At 42.1% G+C, this 25646-nt stretch overlaps 1 protein-coding gene across 3 annotated transcripts in view; it reads left to right on the plus strand.

Annotated features, from left to right (window-relative positions):
• GULP1 (GULP PTB domain containing engulfment adaptor 1) overlaps positions 1–25646 on the plus strand; it is a 159834-nt gene that overhangs the window by 43038 nt on the left and 91150 nt on the right. For all 3 annotated transcript variants that reach the window (XM_070731917.1, XM_070731920.1, XM_070731918.1), the window contains exon 2: positions 13440–13569. The gene's annotated coding sequence lies outside the window, so the exon portion shown is untranslated. The remainder of the gene's footprint in view (positions 1–13439; positions 13570–25646) is intronic.

Genomic DNA, 25646 nt, shown 5'->3' on the forward strand with positions numbered 1-25646 from the left:
CTACATCCTTATCCTGCTTAGGGACCTCCCGATTTAAAAGGGAAAAAAGGTCCACATAATCCCCCTTTCATATTGCCTCCTTGACCGATGGGTAAAGGTGGAACCCCAGGGGAATGGCTGGCAAACCGCATGGGATAGCCCCCGCCCTAATACTAGCAAAAAGGGTCCCACACTGTGGAAGCCCCCATCCCTAGCACCCCCGGCCCCAATGGGTAAGCCATCAAAGGGGGCAGAGGTATCGCGGCCGGGGCCGGCGGGGTCCAACCCCCCGCCCCCGACACCCCAGGCCCCAAGGGAAAAGCCGCCCCAGGGGCCTGTGCCACTGTGACAGGGGCCGGCAGGGACTACACCTGACTACAGGTGCCCACCGGAAACCCCAAAAAATTGGTCCCACTCCCAAAACCCGGCGGAACAAAAGCCTGACTGGGCAAAGGGAGGAGTGAAGTGGATGGCATGTGTGGTGTAACCTCACCTGCCCCGAAAGGGGTAGAAGACATCCAGGGTAGCCACGGCATCCCGGGGCCCGGCATCGCCACCATCTGCCCAGGCTGGGCCCTCTGCCCCGACTGGGCTGCCGCTTCCTCCGGATCCCTTCCCAGGGCCGCCAATGCGGAGGCACCCCCCGTGCCGGATCCGGACCTCCAGCACTCGAGGTCGTCCAAGCGCTCGAGGACCCTGGCCCAAGAGAGGGAAGAAGACATATCTGGTTGAGAAACAGGTGGCACCAACCCCAGTCCCTCCAGCGGGACCCCCCAGGGGCCCCTTCCAGGTTAGCCCTGGCCCGGGCCGAGGGCCTCAGCGCCCTCCTAGGCCTAACCACCGGCTGGGCCGGCATGGCCGAGGCCTTTTGCCTCTTAGGGCCAATTAGGCTACTAAATTAATTACTTATGTATAATATAAGAAATATTACTGATTATTTTGTTTTTTAATTGGTAACTTGTTTTATTATTATTTATTTATTTATTATTATTTATTTTATTTTATTTTTTATTTATAATGAGACTGGAGCCGAAAGGCCCAGGCCCCAAAAGAGGGAGCAGGTGGCCCCTGCCCCGAGCAGGCAGAGAAGAAGCCACAAAGCCGCCACCAAGGGCCTAACCGCCCACCCTGTAGGGGCACCCACAGCCTGAAATAACTGTCCTCGATCCCGAGGACAGGGTGGGCCTCGCACCCCCACACCACACTCGCTAGCGAGCCCTCGCCGCCAGACCAATCCCTCCCGATCCCGAGGGGAACAAAGAATCAATCTCCCTCGATCCCGAGGGGGCAATAGCAGCAACGGTACCAAGCCGAGTTGCTGCACAACCTTCCCGCCAGACACCGTGCCTTAAAAACGCTCCGCAAGCCTCCGATGAGGCCTCCCAAAATGGCGGCCGCTACACGAGGCCGCCCCAAAATGGCTGCAAGGAGCAGACACTCAGCCAGGTGTCTGCTCCACTGACAATGTCCAGGCGAAAAGGCTGAGCCTAGGCCTGCACACCCTTTTATAGGGCTGGCAGGCCCTGCCCAGACACGTCACCAATCAGGCCACCCTGGCCTGATTTTCGGCCGAAGTCTCGCGATCTCGCGAGACTTTGGCCGAGATCCAAGATGGCTACGCCATGTGGGCGCAGTCTCCCTGATGCCTCCAGCAAAAGGCGCCGGTAGGTGAGTGCTACCGGCGCTATTATATGTAAGGAATATATTTTTCTACATTTAATATAAACCTTTTGCTCTAGGATAGAAACATTGATCAGACCCCTGAAATTCTGTTGCCATTGGTCACTCAAATAACATGATGCATTGACATGGCTGTTTACAGTATGCAGATCAGAGAAAGAATGACTTTAAGGGGTTTCCTTTGCTTTTACTCAGGAAGGACACTTACCTTCTTTGGGACTGGGAAGCTAAAGGATGTCTCCTGTATTGGGCAAAGGTACAAGAACAAAATCCTGGTTAAGTAAGAGTTTCAGGAAGCTTATACTAGCTGCCATCTATTATTTTATTTCCAGCATTATATTCCTTTGCAATAGCTTTAAAATTTCCTCATCTTCTGTGATTCTTCCCTCTATCTCTCATTCTTTGTTTGTCATGTCTTATAAATTTGATGATAGGGCCTATTTCTTTACTTTAGTAGATATATTTCTTTACTTTAGTATATATATATATATAGAAACATAGAAGATTGATGGCAGAAAAAGACCTCATGGTCCATCTAGTCTGCCCTTATACTATTTCCTGTATTTTATCTTAGGATGGATATATGTTTATACCAAGCATGTTTAAATTCGTTACTTTGCATTTGCCAACCACGTCTGCTGGAAATTTGTTCCAAGCATCTACTACTCTTTCAGTAAAATAATATTTTCTCATATTGCTTCTGCTCTTTCCCCCAACTAACCTAAGATTGTGCCCCCTTCTTCTTGTGTTTATTTATTTGTTTGTTTGTTTATTCAACTTCTATGCTGCCCAATCCCAAAGGACTCAGGGCGGCTTACAGCATAATAACAATACAAAAAGATACAGCAATAAAAAAGAAGTCGAATATAATCTCTAAAAAACTAACCCCAATAAAACCCATTTATATAAAAACCAATCAAATGTTATGCATGCACACCATTCATAAAATAAAATTTGGCCATGAAAGATGGACAATTCAACCTGGGTGTTCATTTTCCTATTAAAAACACTTCCCTCCTGAAACTTATTTAACCCTTTAACATATTTAAATGTTTTGATCATGTCCCCCCTTTCCCTTCTGTCCTCCAGACTATACAGATTGAGTTCATGAAGTCTTTCCTGATAAGTTTTATGCTTAAGACCTTCCACCATTTTTGTAGCCCATCTTTGGACCCATTCAATTTTATCAATATCTTTTTATATGTGAGGTCGCCAGAACTGAACACAGTATTCAAAATGTGGTCTCATTAGCGCTCTATACAGCGGGATCACAATCTCCCTCTTCCTGCTTGTTATAGCTTGCTTTCACTACCATCTTACTGCACTGTCCAACCATTTGGGGACTATCAGAAATCACTACCCATAAATCCTTCTCTTCTGACGCTTTTGCTAGCACAGAATAGCCAATACAATACTCAGATTGAGGATTCCTTTTCCCCATATTACATTTGGAAACATTAATCTGCAGTTTCCATTGCTTTGACCACTTATCTAGTAAAGCTAAATCATTTGCCATATTACAGACGCCTCCAGGAATATCAACCCTGTTGCACACTTTAGAGTCATCGGCAAATAGGCAAACCTTCCCTACCAAACCTTCCTCAATGTCACTCACAAACATATTTAAAAGAATAGGACCCAGAACAGACCCTTATGGCACATTGCTTGTAACCAGACTCTGCTCAGAATACTCACCATTAACAACAACCCTCTGATATCTACGCTTCAGCCAGCTGCAAATCTATTGAACTATCCAGGGATTAAGTCCAATCTTCACTAATGTATCTATCAACTCTTTATGTGGAACTGTATCAAAGCCTATGCTGAAGTCCAGATAGGCAATATCCACGGCACCACCTTCATCCAACACCTTTGTGATAGTCAAAGAAATCAATTAGATCAGTCTGACATGATTTGCCCTCAGTAAAGTCATGCTGGTTTGGGTCCAATAAGTTATTGTTTTTTATCATCTTTTTGAGTAGAGTCTCCATCATTTTAACTATAACTGATGTCGAGCTAACTGGCCTGTAGTAACCAGCTTCTTCTCTACTCCCCTTCTTGTGGATAGGCACAACACTGGCCATTCTCCAATCATTAGGAACATCTCCTGTTAAAAGGTATTGGTTAATCAAATCAGTCAGTGGCGTAGCAATCACAGATCTGAGTTCTTTAAAAAGTCTGGGATGGATGCCATCTGGACCCATTGCCTTATTTATCTTTAATCGTTCAAGTTCTTCTAAGACATCGACCTTTGAGGTCATTGCTGTCACCTACAGCTGGAAGCAGTGCTATATCCATCCATAGTATTATATTGTAAGCTGCCTTCTGAGAAAACTTAGAAATATTTAGGAGAAAATAATTATTCTGAAAAATAAGATAAAAGGCTATGAATAAAGCAGTGCATTCAAAGACTCAGTCTCCATGTTAAAAAGTTTGGATTAAGTCAGAGTAAATGACATTATCTGAGGCACCATTATAACTAACCTAGAACAAAATGGCAAGACAGGATTTATTACTAAAGTGATAGTTGCCAATTGGAAATGCATATGTATTGTAACAAAACTAATTTAATGTATGCAGTTTCAAGGGAACAGTTATACAAGATACAGTACTGTTTACATGGTACTATATGTTTGCCAGAACTGTAAAATAATATATTACAATATATTTGAATATGTTTCAGATGTAGAAGGAGAAAAGAATGTATTCATTTTAGGAGAAATTGTATCTAGCTTTAAAAAATTAATTAAATATATAGCATAGTCTAATTAAATTATATAATGAGATACAACTAAATCTATAAATATGCAATTAATGAATAGGCTGAGTCCAACTACTAGCACTATTTTTAATGGCTTTGTTGACATTATATTGTATACAGTAGTACCTCTAGATACGAGCTGCTCCACATGCGAGTATTCCAAGTTGTGAGCCACGACGGGAGCGAAATTTCTGTTCCAAACCGGAGCTCAAATTCAGGATACGAGCCGAGCTTCCACTAGGTGGTGCAAGAATCCTTGCTTCTGGTTATCTCCGCGGGGGAAAAACAAAGTCTAAAGCCATTTGTTCCAGATACGAGTTGATCGACATACGAGCTCAGTTCTGGAATGAATTAAACTCGTATCTAGAGGTACTACTGTACTGATATATTTTGCTATTGGTGAACATCAATAACTGTTGCTAAATTATTGTGGGTAATTTCCAATTTAGTTTGCACCCAGATCCATTTCCTGCAAATTTCTATCTTTAGATCAAAGTAAACATGCATGCCATTCTGCCCAGCTAGCAGAAAAATAGCTTGAAGCTTACCAACATTCATATCTGAATTCAGACAGTATTGCTGTTTCAAGTGGGAGGTCAGCAAGCAAACACAGGGTGGTGGTGGTGATGGGATAAAAGATAAGCAAAAGCAGAGTGCGACAGAGATAAATTAAAGCAAATTTGTTGCTTTTTTATCACCTATCAAAAACCACAGAATTTTCCAGAGTTATTGGAAATACCATTCCAGTCTTAACCATTTTTATGGAAATAAGGGTACCAGGTGATGCTTTCTCTGTTCTACACACACACAATATTGATGTCCTTTCCCCAGTCATTTTTAGTTCCTTACAGTCTATTGCCTGGAATAAAAAAAATAATATTGAGCTTTGGCTGAGTGATAGGATTACACTTTTTCAAGGTTCATTGGCTTCTATTATCTACTGTTCTATTGCCTGAAAATAAGAAGTGATATTTCCTGAAGTCTGCAGTAATGCTTATGGATTAAAGTTGCAGCATGTTCAATCTTACTTGGGAATTCATGTATATCCAGTTGAAATTTATTTTTTTTAGTAGAAAAATATGGCTCACAGAAAAGTGTAGGTAGTTCTTCGCCTACGACCAGAGGGCAGAATTTGTATTGTTCAGCAAAGTGATTAAGGGAGTCCTGTTGGATTTTATGTCCTTTTTTTGTCATAGTTGTTAAATAGATCACTGCAGTTAAGTTAATAATGCAGTTGTTAAACAAATTCAGCTTCCCCATTGACTTTGCTTGTCAGAAGTCAGCTGGAAAGGTCAGAAGTCGCGATTACATGATACTCATGCAACATTTTTACTGATAAAGGGAGACTATATACATCTATTTCGAGTTATTTAGCTCTCATCAGCTAGCCATACCCATCTGGAATTCAAACTTGGGCTGTTTGCCTTATCATGCAGTTGCTTTAACCTTTAATCCACAAGTTTTCCTCCCATCAGTTGAACCAGGGGAGGGATTATATGCTTTTTCTGTCAAATTTTCTAGTACAGTAGTACCTCTAGATACGAGTTTAATTCGTTCCAGAACGGAGCTTGTATGTGGAACAAATGGCTTTAGACTTTGTTTTTCCCTCGCCGTGGAGATAACCAGAAGCAAGGATTCTTGCGCCACCTAGTGGACGCTCGGCTCGTATCCCGAATTTGAGCTCGGGTCTGGAACAGAAATTTCGCTCCCCTCGTGGCTTGTAACGTGGAATACTCGCATGTGGAGCAGCTCGTATCTAGAGGTACTACTGTATAGTGATGGCAAACCTTTTTTTCCTTGGGTGCCAAAAGCGTGTGCATGATCACCATTGTGCATGCACAAGTGCCCACACCCATAATTCAATGCCTGGGGCAGGTGAAAATGGCCTCCCCTGCTGCCCCAGAGGCCCACTGGAGACCGGAAATGGCCTGTTTGCCAACTTCTGGTGGGCCAGGTAGGCATGTTTTTCACCCGCCCCATGCTCCAGAGGCTACCCTGGAGCCTGGAGAGGGCAAAAATGCCCTCTCCCATCCCCCCAGAAGCCCTCCGGAAGCCAAAAATATCTTCCCAGAATCTCTGTGCAAGCTGAAAATCAGCTGCCTGGCCCACACATGCGCACTGGAACTGAGCTAGGGCAAGGGGTTACGTGTCAGCAAATATGGCTCCGCATGCCACCTGCGGCACGCCTGCCATAGGTTCACCATCACTGCCCTAGTATCCCCAAATATGGGTTGTCATGAAAGTGATTGCCTGCGTGGCCCCTGGATTGGAACCGAAAGGCGTGTACTTGATATCTGGAATGTTGGTAATATTCTGAAATTCGTATTATTTTTAAACATGGATTTTTTATTTTATTAAAGTGGTAAATATTTCTGGTAGAATAACTACTGCCTTTTTTTCCTCTTTATGCAGTAATCTCCCAGACATCTTTACAGTATGATCAAGAGATTAATCTATCTATTACAATAATAGTGTTTAACTACAGCAGTAATAAAATATTATTGCATATTTCAGTTAGATAACTACCGAAAACGATAGCTCTTGGCTAAAAAAATAAAGGGAATCAGTGAATCAGCTTAGTTCAACTAATAGAATAGAATAGAATTTTTATTGGCCAAGTGTGATTGGACACACAAGGAATTTGTCTTGGTGCATATGCTCTCAGCGTACATAAAATAAAATATACATTTGTCAAGAATCATGTGGTACAACACTTAATGATTGTCATAGGGGTCAAATAAGCAATGAAGAAGCAATATTAATAAAAATCTTAGGATATAAGCAACAAGTTACAGTCATACAGTCAACATGGGAGGAAATGGGTGAAAGGAATGATGAGAAAAACTACTAGAATTAGAAGTTCAGATTTAGTAAAAATGCTCAGTTCACCAAAAAATATCGATGGAGGTGGGGAAAAATAATAATAAAACAGCAACATCTAATCAGGAGGCGAAGCCCTTGCAAAAGTTACAGGAAAATGAATTAGAAAAATCAATAACAAAGTAAAAAGTTGGCATGCATAATTATAGTAATTTATTAGTAAATTATTTATTTTTAAAGAGGACAATGTACTTTTCAATATTTTCTTCTTTACTTCCTTTTATGAAACTTAGTTTCATATTTAACCTGAACACATTTTAGAACCATTTCAATAACCATCCACTCCAGTTATTAAAGAGGTTTTTTGTAATTATTAGATTTGCTTCTGTTTCTACCAATCTTTTTTGAGGGGTAGAAGTTTGTTTTTGTAATAGAAAAATATTCACTAAAATTAGACATAATATGGATTTAGGAATACTTGGTGGTGGTTTTTTTTTTTTTTTGCAACATCTTTGACTGGGGCTAGTTCTTATTTATGTATTAATGGCAGATTTCTGATTAATGACATTCAGTTCCTTTGCATAAAAATAAAATGGGCATATTGAGTCCCGTTAACATTTATTGCACTGTTCCCTGTAAGCTGTGCGCGTGCGTGCGCGCGCACCTCAAAATACCCCCCACGCACCCTTTTCCATGGGCACGTGCTCCCCATCCCCCTGCCAGCCTGCGGGGGGGCGGGGGCAGGGAGGTGCGGCAGTAGGAGGAAAGGGAGCCGCGGCCGCCCCTGCCTCCCCATGGTGCTCCGGCCAAACGCGCCCCTGGCTTCTCGGCCCTGCCCCCCGCCCGATCCACCCCCTCTCCTCTTCCGCCGCCTCCTGCCTTGGGGCGTGACTTCTTCTGCGGCGGTGGCAGGCGGCTGCGGCTTCTCGGGACGAAAGCGCTCCCAGCCAGGGGGCTGCGAGAGAGGGCTTTCTCCGTGCGCTTCAGGAATGCCTGCCCCACCCGTCTCGCAGCCCCTTCACTGGGAGTGCTTTTGTCCCAGACTTCCAGCAAGGGGGCTGCAGTAGAGGCAGGGCAGGCGTTCCCGAAGTGCTCGGAGAAAGCGCTCTCGCAGCCCCCTTTCCATCGGTGCCTCTGTTCCGGAGCTCCGCCTCACAGTTGATCACCCTGCCGCCGCCCCACGGCTACTGCCCAATGCCGCTGCTGACAGAAAGAGAGAAAGGGGGGGGAGAGAGATAGCAAGAGAGAGAAGAGAAAGCAAGCAATAGAGAGAGAGAAAGAAAACTAGAGAGAAAGAGAGAGAGAGAGATGAAAGGGGGGAGAGAGATAGCAAGCGAGAGAAGAGAAAGAAAGAAAGAGAGATAGAAAGAAAGAGTGAGAGAGAAAGAAAGAAAGCAAGAGAGAGAGAGAGAGAAAGAGAGAGAGAGAGAGAGCAAGAGGGGGAGAGAGAAAGAGAGAGAAATGACTCTTGATTTAAAGCATATGGTAAAAAGCACCCAAATAATAACAGAGAAAAAAAACCCCAGCCGTTTGTGTGTGTGTGTGTGTGAACTCTTGAACCATTTCCAATAGCTCACGTCTAATTGGAAATGGTTCAAGAGTTCACACACACACACACACAAGGGGGGAGGAGACAGGGATGGAAAAAGAGAAGATAATAATAGTAATAGATTTTGGTTTTGTTTTATTATTAATTTTTTTAAATAAAAAAAGAAGGGATTTTTTTCCTTATTTATTTATTTATTTATTTTTCTATGCCGCCCAGTCCCAAAGGGACTGTCGCTTAGACACTATACTTTTCCGCCCACACCGAAAAAATTAGAGGGAACATTGATTTATTGTGCAATCTTTTACTGAAATGTAAATTACACAATATATCAACGCAGAGATTTACTCTTAAGAAGTAACCATTCTTAGAACTATAAATATAATCAATAATGAGTGTAAGACTTTGGTAAGCTTCATATCTGCATGTTGTACTTATATATGCGTGTAAGGCAAAATCATTACATTCCTTATAGAACTTCCTTTTCATCTTTGCTCCAGATGGATCATTGAGAATTTTTTTTCTATTTTGGAGTGTGTGTGTTTGTGTATGTATGACAGGAAGTGCATTTATAGTTGTCATCAGATTCAGCCAAGATTAAAACTGGTTTTATATACTGTTGCCTTTTCAAATAAACCACTGTTGTTGGTTTAATCAAGAACATGTGTAGTACATTGAAATGATGCTTAGAACATATTAATGGAAAACAACTGATTCTAATATTTATTACTGGATTAGTCACATAATTGCTCCCATGTTATGGCAAGTCCCAGAGCAAAGTGATCACACACCTCAAGCAGCCTCTGGCTGTAAGTAGACCAGCAAAATGATGTGATCACAATGGCTGCAAAGTAAGAAATCTAGTGGGGCAAGGGAATAAGCCAATGAGTCCAGGAAGCAAAGGAACATGGCAATGGTTTCAGGAAGCAAAGGAACAAGGCCATTAATCCAGAAAGCTTTAAGAGGTAGTGTTGCAGGTTGCCATGGGAGGGAGCCAGAAAGCATGATTCTCTCTCTGCTCTCTCTGTTCTTTCTGCTGATTGACTGTGACTGATGTAGTAAACTCTGTGTGTTTGATGATAGTTTAATGTGTTTGTAAGCTGTAATGTATGTCTGATATGTGTTGTGGTTGGCTCTGGGCCAGCTCCTGCTCTGAGGATTGTGGGGGTTGGTTTGGGAGAATCCTCACGTTATCAGAGACTGTTTTTACTGCCAACAGCTTCAGACAGTGAAGCTTCTGTGTCAAGGGAAGATTCAGGGAGTGAAGCAGGATTGGATGGTGAGGTAGTTACAGGCAGCCCATTAGGCTGCCTGTAATTAGTTACATTAGTGAATCATCATTAGATTCATAGGAGGAGGGATTCATAGATGCTCACAGGTGCAGGTTTATGATGAGAAGGGAACAACTGCACAAGTATTATAGAAGATAAGGGAGAACACCTATGGCTGGGGCAATTAGGCTAATGGGGCTGCTGATAAATTGCCAGCATCGCTGCCTCTCGTTGTGGGAAATTATCCATTTGGTGAGAGACGAGTGCTGTTTGCTTTTGAACTGCTTCAGGATTTACAAGGACTTTTTGGAATATTACAATTAAGTATAGCTTGAGGACTCTTGAAGGACTCTTGTTTACTTTACAACAGTGTGTGTGTGTTTGAATTTACACTTCGGACTTGATTGGGGCATAACAATATGTAAGACAAAAACATGCTTGTAAAATTATTATTGTATTGAGAGATATTGACTCATTTCAATGTGAATGACCAGATTATTTAACTTGACTGTGCTATTTCTAACGTAAACATTATTTTATACACTTTTATACACTTTAATTCAATCATACAAGACATTAATCTGTCTTGTATGACTGAATTATTACTCAGATCTCCTGAATATCTGCTGGAATCCCACATTTTCCTCTGTGCATGTCCTTGATAACTCAAGAGTTCTGCACACTCCTTTGCTGTTCATTTCTACTGCTTGTTCTCTCTTGGTCATCCTGCCCCCATTGCTCCCTGCTAGCAATCTGTCCCACACCTGAGGGTCTCTAGCCTGCCTCCTCCCCACATTCCTCCAAAGCCAATGAACCCCCCATCTCCTTTGGCTCCAATTCTGGCTCATCTTGCTCTGCAGATTTGAGCTCTTTATTAGTTTGGACAACCAAATGTGGTGAAGATGTTGCTAAAACAACTACACATGCTTCTAGGTATACATGTGCCAAAAAGAAAGCTATCATTGAGAGATAATCAGTAGTGTTCGGCGAATTGAACTTGCAAAGTTCGGGTTCGTGCCAAACTTTGCAGTGTTTAGCATGCCGAACCCGAACTTTTTAAAAAGTTTGGGTAAAGTTCGGGTTCAGGTTCGGCGTATGCTCGAACACTGCGAAACGCTGGAGAGTGGGGAATCCCATCGTGGGATTCCGGGGGTGGGGCTTTGACATCATGGAGACTCCTTCCTCCCTGTTTTGGCCAGCCAGAAAGTAGTCTCCATGACATCAAAGTCCCACCCCCGGAATCCCATCGTGGGATGCCCACCTACTTTTACTTGCAGTGCCGCTACGGCATCCTTTTCTGTAGAAATAAAAGGAAGCAAAGGAGGTGGGGAATTTATTTTTACAGAAAAGGATGCCGCAGCAGCTTGCTGCTGTTTAGGTTTGGGTTTGGGTTTGGGTTCGGCGAACTTACCCGAACTTCACGGCAAAGTTCGGGTGAGTTCGCCAAACCCAAACTTCATTGGGTTCGCCCAACACTAATAATCAGGCATTGCACTTGAAATAGCAATAGCACTTATACAGTTATGTTACTTCAAAATGCTTTACAGTTTTCTTTAAGAATTTTTCAGAGTTGACCTATTGTCCCCAACAATGTGAGTCCTCATTTTACCGACCTAAGAAAGCTGAGTCAAACTTGAGCCAGTGCGAATCAAACTGCCAAACAGCAGGCAGCCAACAGGCAGCAGAAGTAACTTGCAGTATTGCATTGTAACTACTGTGCTACCATGGCTCATATAAAGATAAAGTTAGGCATATGCTTTTTCCATTAGCCAAAGCCTTGCTTAGCAAGTACATATCCTAAACCCCCTTGATTGCTTCAGAGTAGAAAAGATGGCTTTTAGTCCTCAAGATGCTCAAGTTCAAACGTGAATAGACTTTGCACTAATCTCATCATCCATTTTGAGTTTTTTAGAATAATAATAATAATGATTATTAATTGGATTTCTATGCTGCCCCTCTCCAAGGACTCTGAGATAATAGTCTTTGGGTCAGTATAGGTCCAAGTGACTTGACCTACTTAATCCACTGTGTGCAACCCAGATTCCCGCATTACCTGATAAAGCTTTGTTAGATGATATCGAATATTAACATGTCTATTGGTACCACAGTATAAAATTGTAAATGGATGTTACAAATCTTTTAGTTTATTTAAATATGAAAATCTCATTTAAGCAGAGTGGCACACACGTTTGCTTTGATCTGAATATATCTGAATATATCTGAATATCACTCACACAAGGTTTCATTTAAATAGAAATTATAAGTTAAAATGGGTTCAATTCCATTTTAATTCCATTCCATTCCATGTAAAATATAAAATAATGTAATTCTGGGTCTATCAATACAGATATGTATAGTTAGCATCTTTCTCTTAGAACATCTTTGACTTATAAGTGCAAATAAATCTGGTTAGAGAAGTGATCTGAGAACTGATAAGATCATTCTTAAATTCATTGTATTACCCTTGATACATTTATTAAGCAAGATGCCTTGGGGGTTTTCTGTTTACTGCTGCCATTTAAATTTCAGAAGTGGATAGACAGGTATATTGCTTTTTTATTTTGTATAACCAAATAATCATATACTGTATTTGCTCAGCTCACCTCTAAGGACTGTAAAATCTATTTTCTTACTACCTGATTTCTTTCTACTGCTTAAACTTGTTTACCCTTCAAGAAAATTCTCTCCCTTTTTCAATGTTGATTCCCCATTACTAGACTAATGGAAGTGGTAATGGTATTTTGTTCAATTCCTATTAAATCAGATATTAAACAAGGTAGCTTTGGCATAGTACAGGGATAGTGAACCTCTTTTTCCTCGGGTGCCGAAAGAATGTGGGCAGGTGTTATCGTGCATGCACGAGTGCCCACATCCATGATTGAATGCCTGGAAAATGCAAAAACAGCTTCTCTGCCCCCCAGAAGTCCTCTGGAGGCCAGAAATGGCCTGTTTCCCAACTTCTGGTGGGCTCAATAGGCTCATGTTTTGCCCTCCCCAGGTTCCAAAGGCTTCCCTGGAGCCGGGGAAGGGTAAAAACGCCCTCCCCAATCCCCCATAGGCTCTGGAAGCCAAAAACACCCTGTGCAAGCCAAAAATCAGCTGGCCAGCATACACATGCATGTTGGAGCTGAGCTAGAGCAATAGCTCGCGTGCCAGCAGATATGGCTCCATGTGCCGCCTATGGCACCGGTGCCATAGGTTCGCCATCACTGGCATAGTAAATACTCTCCAAAAAGTGGTGATATGCTATAAGTGACCCCTGAAAAGCTGTATGTTTCTAATATTTTTATTCTTTTGAATGCAGTTAAATAATTCTTAATAATTCTCCGTTGATGACTAGTTCATTTACTTACAAGCTGACTTTTTGATTTATTTATTTCAGCCTATTCATCCTTAACTGAAAAATAGGAAACAATTGCAAGAAGTCAAATATGTGGATTAAAAAGTGAATTGTTTCTTCTGAAAACAAACAACAATTTTGATTCTTGCTATAAATCTGAACTTATATCACGGTAAGAATTTCATGCTTCGTATTGACTTTTTGTTAATATTTATACAGGTAGTCCTCAATTTACAAGAGTTCATATAGTGACCATTCAAAGTTACAATGGCACTGAAAAAAAGAGACATGACTTTTTTTCGCAGTTACAACCATTGCAACATCCCCACGTTATGTGATTAAAATGTTGACATTTGGTAACTGATCCATATTTATGACAGTTGCAATGTTCCAGGGTCATATGATCACCTTTTGTGACCTTTTGACCAGCAAAATCAATGTGAAAGCCAGATTCAGTTAACAATCATATTAACTAAATTAACAACTGTAGTGATTCAACTTAACAACTGTGGCAGGACAGGTCATAAAAATGGGTCGAATTTCACTTAGTTGTCTCACTTAGCAACAGAAATTTTGGGCTCAATTGTGGTCATACATTGAGAACTACCTATAAATACCAATGTATTGGGAATAATTACATGGAGAAAATTTGCAAATTATTACTGTGACTTATTAATTCCATGTTTTCAAAGGAAACTGACTCAACCCTTGTATTCTGACTACACACATGCATATTGCTCAGTTACTTATGGTTGAATCTAAACTGCTTGAAAAAAATATCACATTTGCAGAAAAAGATATACAATGATTATAAAATGCCCTTCTGTTTTGTTGAATTTTGATGCTTGTTTTATAAATCAAGGCATAATTTTAAATTTTAAATGTGGTATGATGAGTTTGTATGTATAATATAAAGAAGAGGAAACTCTCCCTCTAGTTATTTGAGTAATTGCGACAGATGCTGGGAGTCATTCAATATTTGTAGGGCCATAAGTTATCCATATTTTGTTTACTGTTTGTGTGTGTGTGTGTTGCAGTGCCAAATTATTAACTACATAGTCTTGAATATCCTCAAAACAAAAAAAAATGCATTGAAGGTTAGTTCAAAAACTGAGTGATATTTCAATTGGTGAAACTGCCAGTTAGTTTTATTTGTTAAGCCAAACTCCTTTTGAAGTAACAGTAGATAACAGTTCCAATTTATGTTTCCTTATTTTCTTTAAACACAGATCTTTTAATACTAACGCTTGAGGAGGCAGTTCTAAGCTAGAGAAATGCTTAAATATCTTTTGCATAGCTCTGGAATTCTCACTGCAAATTAAGAGAATTTTCTCTCCTTCTGCTTCTTATTCTTCCTCAAGGCCTTTGCCAACAGTCTTCTATGCCAAGCACAATTATTTTGATCCTCGATACATTAATTTACATCAATTTTCAGATCCATTTCATCATATAGTCTAATATTTGCTCCAACTACTGTGAGTCATTAGCCAACAACACAGCATCATCTGTATACAAAGTACACATTTCCAACAAATATACTTCTAACATATTACCACAAGCATTCTGTAGACAATTTTCCATAAGTTTATTAAACAGTTAGAGAATCACCTTATTCCTTGTTCAAATTTGAAGTATTTGCTTAACTTCTATCTATATCACTCTTCAACTCCATATTTATTTATCAATAAATACTTGATAATTCAAGCTTATATCATATCCTTAAAAAAATACACTATTTTTCAATCAGTGTTCTTTAATGCTGAGGAGAGGGGGGGCGGAATCCGGTCTGCTGAAGTCCTGTTTGGAATTCAGTTGCTATATGCTTCTCAAATTCTGGGAAGCACACATTGTCTCCTTTTCTCCACTTTCAATCAGAATTCATTCAAACATCTCATTTGTCACACTAACCAACTAAATCATGTGTTTTTCATTCATTTGTGTTCTCTACCCCCTTGCATTTGGGGAAAAGCATTCTTCCAATCTTCGAGCATAGAGCATTTGACAAATATTAAACAAACTGAAGCACAGTTTGGAAATCACATCAAATTTGCACTTTTTTGAACTACACAAGCTACCCCTGAAATCGTAATGTTTTTCAACATTCTCACAGCATATTTCTTTATTTTCTCAATTCATTCTTTTATGGTAACATTTATAGCATTCTCTTCAGTACTACTCTTCATTGTATCATTATTGTTCCCAAACAAATTTCTGAAACATTTTCCTTAGAAGTTTTCCATTTCAGTTTCATCCCTAATGAATTGTATTCACTTTTCTTGATCTTTATTCTTTGTCACTACCATTTGCTCAGTATAAAACACACTTTAGTTTTGGGGGAGGGAAACAAGGAAAAAAGGCCTCTGTCTCTCAGCAATTTGCCAAACAGCACAAATGATATACACTATTTGCTATGTATTTCTGTGCATGTGTATTTGACCATAGAAATAGCAAAGAATTGGAGAAATGTAATTATGACAATGCAGTATATTAATGCCAGAAAGTCACATTAGCTCCTCACAAACATTTAAATGGATCTACTCCAAATATGACTAACTCAGGATTTAACTCAGCTGTGTTTCCTTAATACTAAACAGGACATTGTTATATTTCAGATTATATATTTACAGATCTTTAAGTTTGATATGGCTTTCTGGGAGTATAGTTGTTCTCTGCTATTTAAAAGAAGATACAATAGCACTAGGCCTCTTCAGATCAGGCATTAATTTTTTTAAAAGCTCCTTTATTTTGGTAAGTTGTCTAGAATAATAATAAAGCAGTCTTTAAAATATAAGTCTAATAATTTGAATATTGTATATTTATAGACATTTATAGTTATTGACTTACCTCCTTGTATCCAGTTTCAACAGTCTCATTAGCACAAGAAAGCAAAATTCTGCTTCTCCAGGCAAAGGGTGGGGGTGGCTGGGTGGGGCTAAATTCGATGTATAAGATGCACCCAAGATTTCACTCTGGTTTTTTTTTTGGGGGGGGGGTTAAAAGATATTTCTTATACTGCAAAAATATGGTATAATAATAATAATAATAATAATAATAATAATAATAATAATAATTATTATTATTATTATTATTATTATTATTATTATTATTATTTATTAGACTTGTATGCCGCCCCTCTCTGGTGGTCCTAGGTTCTTCTCCTGTTGTCACTGCCATGCTCTGGATTGACCTTGAGATTGTAAGTCCATCTTGTAAATCCATCGCCACTCCAAAAGCTTCCTATCTTGCCCCAAATTGCTCCAAAAATCACCACTCCAAAAGCTTCCTACACTGCCCCAAATTCCCCCCCAAAATTGCTCCCACAAAAGCTTCCTAAGCCACACCAAATCACTTCCAAAGTCTTCCAAACTCATCTCTCCTTTCAAAATGCCTCTTTTCTCCTTGCTGCCTTTCTTCACTCCATTTGCCTTTGTTAGGACCTTGATTTGGGTGGCATAGGAAGTGGCTGCAGGGGAGATTTTAGAAGCAAATTGGGGCAAGATAGGAAGCTTTTGGAGTGGCAATTTTTGGAGCAATTTGAGGCAAGATAGGAAGCTTCTGGAGTGGTGATTTTGGAGCAATTTGGGGCAATATAGGAAGTTTTTAAAGTGGTGATTTTTGGAGCAATTTGGGGCAAGATAGGAAGCTTTTGGAGTGGCAATTTTTGGAGCAATTTGGGGCAACGTAGGAAGGTTTTGAAGGGGCGATTTTGGGAGAGATTTGGGGCTGCGTTAGCCTTTGTTAGGACCTCCATTCCTCGCTTCTCCTCACTGTCTGTCTCTACTCTGTTGGCCTTCACTTTGTTCCCCCACTGCTTTTCTTTAAGCCTTAAAGTTTGGATTTTCCTAATGGGTTTGCACACATTATTTGTTTTTACATTGATTCCAATGGGAAACAATGTTTTGTCTTACAAACTTTTCACCTTACGAACCTCGTCCCAGAACCAATTAAGTTCGTAATACAAGGCATTGGACCAGAATACCTCTGGAACCGCCTTCTACCGCACGAATCCCAGCAGCCAATAAGGTCCCACAGAGTTGGCCTTCTCTGGGTCCTGTTGACTAAGGAATGTCGTTTGGCGGGGACCAAGGGGAAGAGCTTTCTCTGTGGCGGCCTTGGACCTCTGGAATCAACTCCTTCCGGAGATTAGAATGGCCCTCACCCTCCTTGTCTTTCGCAAATTACTCAAGAGCCACCTATATCGCCAGGCATGGGGGAACTGAGACACCTCCCCCAGGCTTTTATATTTTATGTAAATACTGTATTGGTATGTATGCGTTGTATGGTTTTTGTTGTATCCTGTAATGGCTACCTTGTAACTCTGTAAATAGTTTGTTCCTCTTTCAGCGCTGTCTGAGCCCAAGCAGGAAGTCGCTCCTGATTGGCTCAGACGCGGCCGGCTCTAGCTTTGGCGGGAACCGCAAATATATAAAAGGAGCGGTTTCTCCAGGCAGAGCCAGTCGGTACTCGCTGAATTGTCACTTTACCTTGCTGAGCTGTCACTTGTTCTCTGAGCTGAATAAAAGTACCGATTGCTCAAAACCCTGTCTCTGGGTCTACTTCACTGGCGACGAACGGACGGAAGAAACTTCGCGTGCAACATGGACAAAATCCAGATCGGCCAGGCTCCGGAACTCTTCGATCCCGAGAAATCGACATGGGACGAGTACATGGCCACCTTCGAGATCTTCCTCGAGGCGGCGGGAATGCAGGACGCCGAAGCCGATCGCAAACGGGCTATTTTCCTTAACTACTGCGGCGCAGAAATCCGTAGACTTGCCCAAACTCTCACCGAACCGGAACAAGCAAGAGCCACAGCGTGGGACGTCCTACAACAAAAACTGGCGAGCCATTTCAAGCCGACCAAACCAGCCATGGTTTTTCGGCATCAATTCCACATGATGGCTCAGAGGGAAGCCGAGTCGATCAGCCAGTTTACAACGCGGCTTCGAACGGTACTTGCCCAATGCAAGTTTAAAGACCCGGAAGCTCGCCTCACCGACGCCTTGGTTTTCGGCATGAAAAACAGCACGGTGAGAAATAAACTCCTCACCGAAGAAGAGCCGAGCCTACAAACCGTGATTAAACTGGCGCAAACCGCAGAAGCAGCCAACGCAGCGGCGAGAGAATTGAAAGAGCACGGAAGGCGAGAACTCATTGCAAAAATCGACTCCGCGTCTCCCAGCGCCGTGGAAACAGACAACAGCCAACAAATTCCCAGCGGAGACAACTGCCTCCTGGTGCAAGACCAGCCGAGACACCTGAGAGCTACTCACCCAGCCCCCTGCGCGGGCTGCCGGGGAAATCACCAGCGCCATCGATGCCCCTTCCGAGACGCTACATGCCGCCGTTGCAACCGGAGAGGCCACATCGCCATCGCATGCAGAGCAACAGCGCCAGAGGAAACATTTGCCACACCGCAATACCAGCGACCTCAAAACCAGACCCCCCAAGCGCGAGAAAGGAGACCATTCCGCAACGCGGGTCAAAGGAACTACTCAACCGCTAACCGCGACTACTATAGAGGTAACTCTCAATTTTCCGTGAATAACACGGCAACCAAAAAAGGGGCTAAAATTGTTATATCACTGTTACTCAATAACCAACCTTGCTCAATGGAGCTGGACACGGGCTCTAGATATACCATCATGCCCTGGGAAAAATTTAAACTGTATATGCCTAATGTATCTAAGGCTGACCTAAATCAAACCTCTTTGGTGATTAGAGACTTTCAGGGGGGAGTAATCTCGGTCCTGGGAACAGCAAATGTACCTATCGCATTCAAGAATGTTAAATGTACCCTTCCCATGCTTATTGTAACAGGGGCCAAACACTCTCTTCTGGGTTTAGCATGGATGGAACCACTGGGGATCGAGATTTCGGGTGTGTGTAATGTAAACTGTTATGATATGCCTAACTTTGTGAAAGAGTTCCCTGAGGTGTTCAGCCCCACACTGGGATTGTATAAGGGGCCCCCTATATCTTTCTCTATTGACCCCAAGGTCCCACCGATCAGACTAAAACCTCGCAGGGTCCCCCTGCCACTCCTCCCCAAACTAGATATACAGCTGGACAAACTCATTAGCCAAGGTATTTTGGTCCCTGTGGAGCAGGGGCCATGGGAAACTCCCATAGTTACCCCTCTGAAGCCAGATGGCTCCCTAAGAGTTTGCGCTGATTACAAATCGACCCTAAACAAGGCGCTCCAACACCACCCCTACCCCATCCCGGTCGTGCAACAACTGTTACATTCCCTGGGGGAGGGGAAAAGGTTCGCAAAGATCGACCTGGCGCAAGCTTACCAGCAACTTCCAGTCGATGAACAAACAGCAAACGCTCAAACAATTGTAACGCACAGGGGGGCTTTCAAATGCACGAGGTTACAGTTTGGGGTAAGCATAGCCCCAGGAATATTCCAGAGCATTATGGAACGCCTATTGTCAGGGGTAAATGGGGCCATTCCATACTTTGATGACATCTTAATTGCAGGGGAGAACCAGGAACAAGTAAACAAAAGGATAAGGGAAGTACTTAAGAGGTTACAGGACAAAGGTTTAAGAATCAAGCCTGATAAATGTGTCTGGGGAACCAACAGTATAGAATTCCTAGGATATAAAATAGATAAGGAAGGAATCCACCCCACAACAGAGAAGTTGAGAGCAATTAGAGAAGCCCCAGAGCCACGAGATAAGAATGAGTTGCAGGCATTTTTGGGCCTCCTTAATTTTTATTCCGTTTTTTTAAAGCAGAAGGCAACAGTAGCAGAGCCTCTCCATCGTTTACTCCAGAAGGAAGCCCGCTGGACATGGGGGAAAACTGAACGTGAAGCTTTTTCTCAAATAAAAACTTTATTAACTTCTAAAAGTGTAGTAGTCCAATATAGTGCTTCACTACCCATTAGGCTCACGTGCGACGCTTCGCCGTACGGCATAGGAGGAGTCCTAGCTCACGTTCTACCTAATAAGACAGAGGCCCCAATAGCATTTTTTTCAAGAACCATGACCAGCACAGAAAGGAATTATAGCCAGTTAGACAAGGAGGCTCTAGCATTAGTGGCAGGGGTAAAGAAGTTTCACAATTACATTTTTGGAAGAAGCTTTGAGCTAGTCACTGACCACAAACCTCTACTAGGCCTGCTAGCCCCCAACAAGCCCACTCCACCTTTTATGTCTCCAAGACTAATCAGATGGGCTCTTTTCCTCTCAGGGTATCAGTATGAGCTCACCCACAAGGGGGGGAAGGAAATCAATCATGCAGACGGTCTCAGCAGATGCCCCATAACAGACTTAGTGGAAGACCCTGTTCCTTCCACAGATGTGCTAATGATAGAACTCGAGGAAAACCCACTAACCACAGCAAAAGAGGTAGCTGCACACACGCAGCAAGATCAAATCCTTAAACAAGTGGTGAACTGTGTTCTAAAGGGATGGCAAAATGATGTTGTGAAACCTGAATTGTGTGATTTTAAAAACAAGAGACTTGAGTTATCGTATGTAAAAGGTTGTTTGCTGTGGGGGGATAGAGTGATCATCCCCAAAAGCCTAAGGGGAAAGGTACTCAAAATGCTACATGTGGGTCATCCTGGGATTGTCAGGATGAAGAGCCTAGCAAGGGGGCATTTATGGTGGCCAGGGCTGGATGCTGATATTGAAAGCTGGGTTTCAAAGTGTGATCCGTGCCAAGAGTCACGGCCCAGTCCCCCCAAAACAACTCCGGCTGAGTGGGAACAGCCTGCTGGCCCTTGGTCTAGAATCCACATTGATTTTGCTGGCCCAGTGGGGTCTCAGTATTTTTTAATAGTGGTTGATGCCTTCTCCAAATGGTTGGAAATAATAGCAATGAACAACATAACCACAAGTGCCACTATCAAGGTATTGAGCAGACTGTTTGCATCCCATGGTTGCCCAGATCTCTTAGTGTCTGACAATGGGCCACAGCTAACAGCCAGGCAATTCGAATTGTTCCTAGATGGCCTAGGGGTCAGGCATGCCCTCATCTCGCCTTATTCGCCCTGGGCTAACGGATTGGCAGAACGTTACGTACGGGTGGCAAAGGAGGCATTGCGCAGGTCAGGCCCTGGGGATGTGCAACAGAACTTGGACCAATTCTTACTCACCCAACACATCACCCCTAACTCGCACACACATGTAAGCCCTGCAGAGTTATTGATGGGAAGGAAGTTGAGGTCACCACTAGACAGGTTAAACCCAAGGTTCTGTGTTAATAATAACCAAATGTGTACCAAACCTGAAAGAGAAATGTTTTTGGGACAAAATGTATATGTAAAAAGTTTTGATGGAAATGTAAACTGGATGAAGGGAATCATTGTTAAGCAAAATGCACCTAAGACCTATGTTGTTAAACTAGAGGATGGTCGTTTGTGGAAACGACACATAGACCACATTCGGAAGCGAACAGAAAATCAATTTCCACAAACCGCTGACATGGACTCTCCCCCTTCAACAGACTTTAGTACATTGCCCGAAATAAGAGACACGCAAAGAGACTTATCGGGCCAGGGGGAACCTTCCAGCGACGCCGAACCATCCTCGTCCTCCGAAGCCTTCGTTGGGCCCGCCAGGCCAAGTCCGCCACACCGGGAGAACAGCGGCGAGCCATCCTCCACAGTCGGTGGCGAAGGAGAAATTGAACTGCGCAGGTCAGCGCGAGCTACTCAGAGGCCCCACCGATTGGACGACTTTGTCACATGGCTTTCTTGATGGATGTGTCCAACTATGAGGGGAGGGGTGTTGTATCCTGTAATGGCTACCTTGTAACTCTGTAAATAGTTTGTTCCTCTTTCAGCGCTGTCTGAGCCCAAGCAGGAAGTCGCTCCTGATTGGCTCAGACGCGGCCGGCTCTAGCTTTGGCGGGAACCGCAAATATATAAAAGGAGCGGTTTCTCCAGGCAGAGCCAGTCGGTACTCGCTGAATTGTCACTTTACCTTGCTGAGCTGTCACTTGTTCTCTGAGCTGAATAAAAGTACCGATTGCTCAAAACCCTGTCTCTGGGTCTACTTCAGTTTTAAATGATGGGGTTTTATATGTCTTTTCTCTTCTAATATTAGATTTGTTCCAGTGTAATATTGTTTTTTATTACTGTTGTGAGCCATCCGAGTCTTCGGAGAGGGGCAGCATACAAATCTAATAAGTTGTTGTTATTGTTGTTGTTGTTGTTATTATTATTATCATCATCATCATCATCATCATCATCATCACTGTATATATTGGAAGACAGGCTTGAAATTCAAGAAGATTTGAGTTCAACTTCTGAGAGCTTATTTTTGCATTATTTTTTCTGTTTTCTGGAAGTGATTATCACCACACTATTATTTTCATGGCACTTTAGTTTGAGAGAGTTGCATTACACCTAGGACCATACAATAAGTCTTCTGTTACATAGTAGTGCATATGGAAATTATTACCTATTAAAAGACTAGAAGCCTTTGGTGCTAAACTAGTAAAGTGCTAATCAAGCTGTAATAAATTAACTCTATTTACCTCAGACTGGGAGCAGCGTACTCTATTTTGGCTGCCCTAATTATGGACTCTGTGTGTTTTTATCAAAACATATTTCCGCTTTTCCAATTTTGCTGCATATGTTCAGTATAATTTGACATATTCAAGTGTTTCTCCAAATGATTTTAATCAAAGTGTAACATAATCCCTTTTTAGCTTGACTTCAAAACATTTATTCAAGGCATCTTGCTCCTGCTGCTTCTTTTGCTTTCCATTAAAAAAAAGATAAACAAAAAATCGGTGTTTGTAGGTGAAGCAGTGGGAGTGATGTGCCGGTGCCTGGAGGCTGTGAGGGTCTTGATGGGTGTCAACAGGCTCAAAGTCAACCCTGACAAGACAGAGTGGCTGTGGGTTTTGCCTCCCAAGGACAATTCCATCTGTCCATCCATTACCCTGGGGGGGGGGAATTATTGACCCCCTCAGAGAGGGTTCGCAACTTGGGCATCCTCCTCGATCCACAGCTAACATTAGAGCACCATCTTTCAGCTGTGGCGAGGAGTGCGTTTGCCCAGGTCCGCCTGGTGCACCAGTTGCGGCCCTATTTGGACCGGGAATCACTGCTCACAGTCACTCATGCCCTCATCACCTCGAGGTTCGACTACTGCAATGCTCTCTACATGGGGCTTCCTTTGAAAAGTGTTCAGAAACTTCAGATCGTGCAGAACGCGGCCGCAAGAGCCATTGTGGGGCTTCCAAGATCTGTCCACATTTCGCCAACACTCCTTAGCCTGCACTGGCTGCCGATCAGTTTCTGGTCACAATTCAAAGTGTTGGTTATGACCTATGAAGCCCTACATGGCACCGGACCAGAATATCTCCGAGACCGCCTTCTGCCGCACGTGTCCCAGCAACACATTCGGTCCTACAGAGTTGGCCTTCTCTGGGTCCCATCGACCAAACAATGTTGGCTGGTGGGACCCAGGGGAAGAGCCTTCTCTGTGGTGGCCCCGGCCCTCTGGAATCAATTTCCTCCAGAGATTTGAACAGTCCCCCCCTCCTCACCTTCCATAAAATGCTGAAGACCCACCTTTGTTGCCAGGCGTGGGGATAATTACCACCTTCTCTCCCCCCCCTTTTTAAAAATTATTATGTTTTTGGCCTTACTGTATGATGGATTAGGTTGAATGTGTATGATTATATAGTTAGGGATTTTACTATGTTATTAATGTTTTTTAGATTGATTTAACTTTTCTACTATTGTATCACTGTTATGTTGTGAGCCGCCCCAAGTCTTCGGAGAGGGGCGGCATACAAATCTAATGAACTATAAACTATCTTCTCAAAATCTTTCCCTAAAATGTAAAATGAAACAAGCCTGGATGAAATTCATACTGAACCTCAGGTAGCCTTGGTACTTAGCTCTCTGCTCATTGTGTTTCTCTTAGAGACTTTATATTGTGTAAAATACCAGCTCTATTAATATTCTTAATTGTCTGCCCCCCAAAATCATGAAATATATAATAAGTAAGAAAACCTGAATACAGTTGTCAAGACATTCATTTAGCAGCCATTCAAAGCTACAATAGCACTGGGGGAAAAAAGTTAATTAGGACCAGTCTTTGCACTTACACCATGGTAGCATCCCCATAGTCACATGATCAGAATTTGGGCATTAGCATGCATTTGTAATGGTTGCAGCATCCTGGGGTCATGTGACTGCCATTTGCAACCTTCCCAGCTGCCTTCCAACAAGCATAGTCCATGGGGGAAGCTCACTTAGCAACCATGTGATTTGCTTAATCACCATGACAATAAAGATAATAAAATGAGACATGACTCATTAAGAACCACCCTGCTTAGAAACAGATATTCTGGTGCCTATTCTGGTCATAAATCAATGACTCTCTCTCTATCTCTGTCTGTCTGCCTGTCTGTCTATCCATTCTCTCCTTTCCACCCTCTGTCCCTCCCTGTTAATGATTATTATTGAGTCTGTGAAGATCAAATAAGTAAAAATGGTTTATTAAAACATGTATATTGGAGCTATTCATTTATCCAATTTATACATTACCCATATTCAGGGACTCCAAGTGGCATCCATCCAATAAAATAACACAGTCCATAAATAAACTATCACAGTCAATAAATGTAATTAGATTTATATTTATGAAATGTAGACTTATGTGAAACGAAAAGCTCAGGAGAGATGTAAAGAATATTATGCCTTCAAATGCATAGCAAACAAGAATGTTCCTGACTTTTTAAAGGCAAGCAAGATAGGGGTTATCTTCACCTCAGGAAAGAAGACATTTCATAGGATGACAGCTATGACTGATAAAGCTTATTATATGTTCCGCTCCAAAATAAAGTGACATTCTAATATAAGAACTGTAAATAAAATTTATATTGATTCTCTTCTTCAATGATTTTAAGAAATGCAGAACACCAATGGACAATTTCAAGCCCAAAAAATGAAAAACTACATTATGCTTTTAAGATAATTAACGCTCCTAATTTAATCAAATCAAACAGGTTATTTCCATAATCTTCTGTCATCAAGTTGGCATTTTCATCTGTATTAAGTCATTTTAAGGTCTTGCAGGGCTTCTCACTGCATGAACCTGAAAAAAGTTAGAGCTCCTTCAAGGACTTAACTGAGCTTATTCCTGAAACACTTCTTTACTAATCATTTTAAGATATACCATATTTTTCGGTGTATAAGACGCACCTTTTTACCTCAAAAAGGTGCTTTAAAAATTGGGTGCGTCTTATACACCGAATCTTGCCAATGCC

This window comes from Erythrolamprus reginae, chromosome 1 (genome assembly GCF_031021105.1).
Source record: "Erythrolamprus reginae isolate rEryReg1 chromosome 1, rEryReg1.hap1, whole genome shotgun sequence".
NCBI lineage: Eukaryota > Metazoa > Chordata > Lepidosauria > Squamata > Dipsadidae > Erythrolamprus > Erythrolamprus reginae.